The sequence below is a fragment of the Ictidomys tridecemlineatus genome, chromosome 7, assembly GCF_052094955.1.
Source record: "Ictidomys tridecemlineatus isolate mIctTri1 chromosome 7, mIctTri1.hap1, whole genome shotgun sequence".
In the NCBI taxonomy this organism is placed as follows: Eukaryota; Metazoa; Chordata; class Mammalia; order Rodentia; family Sciuridae; genus Ictidomys; species Ictidomys tridecemlineatus.
Window position 1 is genome coordinate 4,026,894 of NC_135483.1, and position 8,171 is coordinate 4,035,064.

Sequence of the window (8,171 nt, forward strand, 5' to 3'; positions counted from 1 at the left end):
AAGTGCTAATCCTCATAGATTGGAAGGATCCTACAGGATGTGAAGGAACCATATGTATTGGATCATCTTCCCATAAATTTATGGGAAGAGATGTCCTAGATCAACTGGGTTTGACGTTAACAAATAACATCAATCCTAACGCGCCCACTACTAGGGCTAGACAAGGTTTTAGGAAAGAAAAGAGATTAGGAGAACAAGAACAAGGTATAGCAGCACCAATTCAAATAGATCAAGGAACAGACAGACATGGGTTGGATTTTCAGAAAGGGCCACTGAGACAATCAAAATTACTTGGAAATCAGGGCCACTGAGGAACCCACACTGGTCTGACTAAAGATACAAGTAGCCCATGTTCTGGTCAAACAATTAGTGGAGGGACATATACAACCTTCCATATCTCCCCATAATACTCCCATTTTTGTCATAAATAAATCTGGTAAATGGAGATTATTGCAAGACTTAAGAGCCATTAATAATGAAATGGTCATTATGGGACCTGCTCAATCGGGGATTCCTCAATTGTCTGCTTTGCCCAAAACCTGGCATGTTTTAGCTATAGATATTAAAGATTGGTTTTTTTCGATTCCAATTCATCCCAAGGATAGTCCACGTTTTGCATTTACTATCCCTGCACTAAATCATGAAGGTCCTGATCAGAGATATGAATGGAAAGTACTCCCTCAAGGGATGGCTAACAGCCCAACTATGTGTCAAATCTATGTTAACAAAGCAATCCAGCCACTTAGAAATCAAAATCCTGAACTACAAATATTTCACTATATGGATGATGTATTAGCACATAAAGATAAAAACATTGCTGGAATGTTATGCCACACTTACAAACTTGTTAAAAATTGTAATCTAGAGATTGGAAAATTTAATTGTACTTTATCTATTCCTATTATTTAGGAGTTCTATTATCCTCAACCATGGTCCGTCCACCAGAAATTCAAATACGAGATCAACTCAAAATCACTTAACGACTTTGAAAAGTTATTGGGAGACATAAATTGGATAAGGCCTTATCTAGGCATACCAACAGGAGAGTTGGGACCTTTATTTGATATTCTAAAAGGCCCATCAGATCCAAATTCACCCCACATGTTAACTCCTAAAGCTAGAAAGGCATTAAAAATCATTGAAACACATATGGAAAATATGCATTTGGATAGAACCGATATGAGTTTGCCTTTATTATTTGTTGTACTACCAACAAAAAAATATTCTTACAGGAGTATTTTGGCAAGAAGGTCCATTATTGTGGATACATTTATCTTATTCTCCTAACACTATTCTTACTAGTTATCCTGAGGCTGTAGGACAATTAATACTCAAAGGAATAAGAGCAAAGGGAGTGTTTGGAATTTCTCCCAATAAAATTACTCCATATACTATGGATCAAATTGATGAGTTAGCTAATGAGTTAAATACTTGGGCAATAATCATGTGTAAATCTAATGTTTCATTTGATAATCATTTACCGTCTAATCCTTTGTTGTCTTTTTGGCCCAAGCATCCTGTAGTTTTTCCTAAAATGAAAAAACAAAACACCCATCATGAATGCTCCAAATATATTCACTGATGGGTCTAATAATGGTACAGCAGCAGTAGTTACCCCTGATCAAACTTACATTTTTAGTACCCAAACAATCAGCTCAAAAGGTAGAGCTTAATGCAGTTTTACAAGCTTTTGTGATGTTTAAAGATTCTGTATATAATTTATTTTCTGGTAGTCAGTATATAGTTAATGCTATAGTATCCCTTGAAGAGGCTGGTAGGATTTCCCCTTCCTCTGTTTTCTTTGTTTTCCACTATACAAAGTCTAATCTGGGACAGAAAAGATTCATTCTTTATAGGACATATCAGGGCACAAAGGATTGCCTGGAGTCCTTAGTTTGGGCAATGAACTAGCAGATAAATCTACACATGACATGTTTTCTCTACATTAGAAGCTACAAATTTTCATAAAATGTTTCATGTTAATGCTAATACTTTACAAAAGCATTTTAAAATAACTAAGGAACAAGCCAGACACATGATGAAACAATGTCAAAGTTGTGTGACCTTTTTACCACAAGTTAATCTTGTAGTCAATCCTAGAGGACTGATACCTAACCATATTTGGCAGATGGACATCACACACTTGCCAGAATTTGGAAAATTAAAATATTTACATGTTGTTAAAGTCTGTAAACAAGTCAAAAACACCTGGTATTTTGCCAGGGGAATGTTAGAGTTCGTAAACAAGTCTGGATGGTGCCTGGCAAAATGCCAGAGGGAGTGGTTTGAGAAGTAACAAAAGCGAGCCATTAAGTGTGGAGATTCCTTATTGGTTGACTGATGTATCTAGTTTATGCTAATTAAGATAAGCTGTGTGGAATGTATAAATAGCTCTGTGGTCCTACAATAAACGGCTCCCACTCCTGCTGTATCAATGTTCACAAGTTGCTCCTGATTTTGTGCCCAGCCAGACTGCAGCTACATGGCAAATAGAGGCAACAAGAAAGCCGATTCTAAGACGTTGTGCATCTATTGGCACAACCTTAAGTAGTTGTTGGGTATCCAAAATACATATGATTGACTCAATCTTCAAAACATTCCAGATCCTAGGTCCTAGTAGTGCTGCAGAGCCTCAAGGTAACCCGAAATCAGACATTATTACATACTGGCAAGCATGTTGAGCCATGGCAACCGTCATACACCAGGCCAGAATCTATTAGTTACAAAGATTTTACTTCAGTGTGCACACACACACAGAAGAGTATACACTTCAGCCTCATTTCTGGTAGTGCCCCCATGTGTACCCACAGCATGTAAGAATGCATTAGAGCCACAATTCAGTGGCTAAAAACACTTTCACCATCACTTGGCTAAACTTACTCCTCTGATGCGACTTGCAGCAGGCCCTGCTGAGCACTGCAGTCTTCTGCAGCACAGCCCTCGTGGCTTGGGTAGAGGCTCAAAGGCCGACACCTTAGAGCTCATTCCTTTCAGTTGCTCTTTCGTTTCTACAGTGAGAAGCTACACCCAACCCCTCGGGATGCCGATCCTGTTCCCAAAGACCCTCGGTTGGCTTGAGCTTCAGGCCTTCTGACGGAGAGAGGTGAAGGGGGCAGAGGACTAGCTGCCTCAAAGGAGCAGTCAGTGCACATTCAGAGAACCGATAGACGCATCATTGTCCCATTGAGACCAATGAAGGGAACCCATCCTAGCCTGGCTTCTATTACCCATGGCGAGGCAGCTTAAACCCAAGACATCAGCAGAGCCATCAATGAAAAGGAATGTTGACCGTTTCCAGACAGCAGAGCTAGATGGTCATCCACTCCCCTGGCTAGGGGAGTTAATAAGTTTCATCAGAGCCAGTGTTTGACACACGTAAGGGAGATTTGAAAGGGCAGGTATTTTAGGTATTTGAGGCCGGTATGTAGACCACATTAGTTTCTTCAATTTATGCAACATTTTACATTGTAGTTACTCCCTCTGCCCTTAAAAGAGGAAAAGAAATTCCAAATCCCCCTTTGGTCCTTTACGGAAAGCCTTGTGTTTGGCCAATCAAAGCCAGTGGACCCCACTTCCTTTTTAGTGGTTGCTTCGTGACCTTGACCTCACCCTTGCTTCCCATTATTGGGATTTTCTGCTAGTGGCACTGAGCTCTGGGGACAGTACCTGCCGGTCTAATCATGTCCCCGATCTGGCACTGGGATCTATTGACTCAATTTGCAGGAGTAAAAGCAAGTTTTAAGAACATGTTTATTCCCCATGCCCGTCTAGCCACAGGCAGCTTTGTTGGCTGTGTTAGGTTGGTACTTTAATACCAGTTAGAAGCTGTCATCGGCAGAGCTGGGCTCCCACAGTCGGGAACCTGGGAGAACTGGTGAGTCGAGGATCACGCTGCTCAGAGATTCTCCTCACTCACAGCCCACCCCAGAGGTGCACCGATACCCCAAAAACGGCACCAGGCTCACAGAGGTCTTTTCACAGCTGTCCTGCGATTGCTCCAGAATTCCGCTGGGCAGGTGATCAAGGCCGACACCTTGAAAGTGAGTTGAAGACTGAAACAAAGTTCCCAGAACAACGATCTTCCATCATGGAATTGGTTCAGGAGCAAGATGCCACCCTTTGCTCAGGTGACAGGGATGCTTCTTGCTTAGTGAGAGATTATCAGAAGACACGGGTCTTCAGGCAGGTCAAGAGAAGAGGGTTTTTTTTGGCAATTGGTAAATGGTGAGTAGGACAGAGGTGAACTATCCCAGAGGTCCTGGGGCCTAGCTCTAGAAGCCAGGATCAGGGACTGCGTCAGTGACCCCCGCCCTGGGGTGCATGATAGCATCGATTTGACAGACTAGTCCACATCACTAGGAACCCGTCATGGTCGCCTTTGCTTTTGAACACCAGCAGTTGACTCAGCCTACCGGACTGATGCTGGAACGGAGGTTAGAAAGGGGTTCTCGAGACCCGAGTCTGTAAGGCATCCAGGCCTCCCGTCAGTGTGGACCCAGCCATTGTATCCACACATAAGATGCCTTGTGTTTGGGCAGTGCCTGGGTGTCCTGCCATGAAGACAAGGTGTTGACCCAGCCACAGAATACTCTGCCAGATGATAGGTCACCCTGTCCCCATGTGGCACAGCTTGGCCCGATGTAGCCGTCTTCAGAGGCACAGCTGGCATAAGCTTTTGGCGTGGCCCGATTCTCTAGACCTTACCTCACCAACACCTCAGGGTTGTGCGCTTCAGCTGGAGGACAGGTCCCCGTTTAGGTCTGGTGACCTCAGCATCCAGTCTAGCCCAGCAAGGTGCCACCCAGATTTCGGGTGTCCTGACGGAGAAGACACTCCCCACCTGGACTACACAGCCCACACCTGCGCTTCACGCCAGCGTCATGTTGCGTGGTGCGCATCTGAGAGCAAGTCCTTCCCTAGTCAGAGACGGGGACGATACCAGCCTCACCAGGGCCCTCAGACATGGGATGGGCCCGACTCGGCAGCGTTGCCATCCAACCTCATTGACCAGGAACCAGCCTGAAGCAGAATCTGGTGGCATGCCATTGACGGCTATCCCAACTCCCAGGCTCACCAAGGGGAGTGTAGGGTCAGCCAGGAGGAGCCCTGTACCCCCAGGTTCCGAGTCCTGCCTTTGGCGGCCCAGTTTAGCTGCCAGTGCAGAGGTCAGGAGAACAAGGAGGGCCCCGTGTGGGGGCTTCTCCGTAGGCCTGGGCCCCATCAGGGCACTCTTCTTACAGCACTTGTCCTCCAAGCTGGCAGTCACACTGGTCTGAGGACCAGCTGCTACTTTATAGCAGATACTACTTACAGCTCCTGGCCAAGACTTGGTACAACCGTATCTGTTAGCATCAATGATTTATCACTTGCAGTCAGTATTAGCTTTTTCCAAATGGAATCTATATAGCTGCTAGGCATGACCCAAGCCCAGGATTAAAAGCCACAGTTTTAAAGGGCCCATGAACATCTTAGCCTATCACTTCAGTGTTTTTTTTTTTTTTTTTTTAATGTGACAGTGGAATGCATTACAGTTCTTATCACACATAGAGCACAATTTTTCATATCTCTGGTTTTATACACAATATATTCACAATTTGTCTTCATACCTGTACCTTAGATAATAACGATCATCACATTCCACCATTATTAATGGCCTCTTGCTCCTTCCCCTCCACTCCCATCCCTCTGCCCTAAAGTTCATCTATTCCTCCCATGCTGCCCCCCACCCAATCCCACTATGAATCAGCCTCCTTGTACCAAAGGAAACATTCAGCATTTTTTGGGGGGATTGGCTAACTTCACTTAGCATTACCCTCTCTGACTCCATTTACCTTCAAGTACCACGATTTTATTCTTTTATTCTATTGTGTATATATGCCACCTTTTTTAGTCCATTCATCTGCTGAAGGGCATCTGGGTTGGTTCTATAGTCTAGCTGTTGTGAATTGTGCTGCTATAAAACATTGATGTGGCCAAGTCCCTGTAGTATGCCATTTTTAAGTCCTTTGGGTATAGTCTGAGGAGAGGGATAGTTGGGTCAAATGGTGGTTCTATTCCCAGATTTAGAAGGAATCTCCATGCTTTCCATATTGGCTGTACCAATTTGCAGTCCCACCAGCAGTGTATGAGTGTGCCTTTTCCTCTACATCCTCACCAACACTTGTCTTCATAGACGAATTCTTTCTATACCCTAAAGATTAGTGCTCTGATGTGTGATGGGTAAAGATTTGCTCCCAAGATGTAGGCTCTCTATTCATCCCAGATTGTTTCTTTTGCTGAGAAACCTTTTTATAGTTTGAGTTCATCCCGTTTGATTCTTGATTTTAATTCTTGTACCACAGGAGTCTTAAGGAAGTTGGGGCCTAATCCCACCTGATGGATATTAGAACCTACTTTTTCTTCTGTTAGACACAGGATCTCTGGTTGTAGTCATTGGTCTATTTTGAGTCGAGTTTTATGCATGGTGAGAGAGGGGTTTCTCTCATTTTGTTGCATATGGATTTCTAGTTTTCCCAGCATCATTTGTTGAAGAGGCCGTCTTTTCTAATGTTATGTTCTTGGTACCTTTGTCTAATACAAGACTAATTTTGTGGGTTAATCTCTTCTATTCTGGAACATTGGTCTAACAGTCTGTTTTGGTTTTAATACCATGCTGTTTTTGTTATTATTGCTCTGTAGTATCATTTAAGATACCTGCTTCACTCTTCCTGCTAAAGATTGCTTTAGCTAGTCTTGGTCTTATTTTTCATGATTGTTTTTTCTATTTGTATGAGGAATGGTATTAGAATTGATCAAACTGCATTAAATCTGTAGTGCTTTGGGAGTACAGTCATTTTGATAATATTAATTCTGCCTATCCAAGAGCAAGGGAGATCTTTCCATTTAAGATCTTTGATTTCTTTAGGGTTCCGATTTTCATCATATAGATCTTTCACCTCTTTCATTAAGTTGATTCCCAAGTATTTTATTTTTGGGGCTATTGAAAATGGGGTAGTTTGCCTCATTTCCCTGAGGATTTGTCACTGATACAGAGAAATACCTTTGATTTAAGAGTGTTGATTTTATATCCTGCTACATTGCTGAATTCATTTACTAGTTCTAGAAGTTTTCTGAAACTTCTAGGGTCTTCCAAGTATAGAATCCTATCAGTAAGTAGTACCAATTTGAGTTCTTTTCCTGCGTATATCCTTTTTTCGTCTGCTAATTGCTCTGGCCAGTGTCTCAAAGACTGTTAAATAGAAGTGGTGAAAGAGGGCATCCCTGTCTAGTTCCAGTTTAGAGGAAATGCCTTCACTTTCTCCACTTACAATGATATTGGCCTAGGGCTTAGCGTAGATAGGAACATCTCTACAGACTGTTATCCCTAGTTTTTCTAGTGTTCTGAATATAAAGGGGTGCTGTATTTTAACACCAAGTCCAGACACAGGTGAGGGAAAGGTAAGAGGCTGAATGAGGTCCAGGTAAACCCAAAGCCATGGCAGTTGAAGCCAATTGTAAGGGGCCCACCTTGGTGCAAAGTCTTTCAGTCCAGTCCACTTAGGTTTCGTTTGGGTTCTGGACCTGAGGCATCAACATTCCAAGAGGAGTGGCCTCATACCTGACATCAGATGAGATTCCCAATTTGAGAGCAACTGCCAACCCTTAGTACTGTGGTTACAAGTCAGGGCAGCAAATAGACTGTTATCCTTTCCCTGCACTACGTGAACCTGCAAGCTCTGGTTTTCACTGGGAGACACTCAGAGCCTTCAGCTGGGATGTTCTAAGCACTTTAAACTAGCGAGACCCGATGTTCAAGTTTTAGATTGTTTGCCCTTAACTCTTAAAGCCTGAGGAGTCCTCAATAGGATGAGACGCAGGACTCATTTTGCAGAGACCAGACATCAGCCAGCACACGCAGGCTTCTGAACTAGCCGTTACAAGCTTCGTTTCTCTGTAGGGGTAGTAAGTCTGTTCTCTAGGACCTTAGCAACCCCCAATTCAAGCATGAGGAGCCCACCAGCTTCTTGCAGGATTGCACCCACTGGGCCCTGATGCGTCAAGACAGTGTCTCACTAGGGGCGTTAACCTCCCAGGCACACACCACCACCTGACAGGTGGCCTCTGCATTTACACTTCCCAGCATTTGATTGTGGCAAGGGTGGTGGGTATAGGGTGGCCGAGAGCAGTGTAAG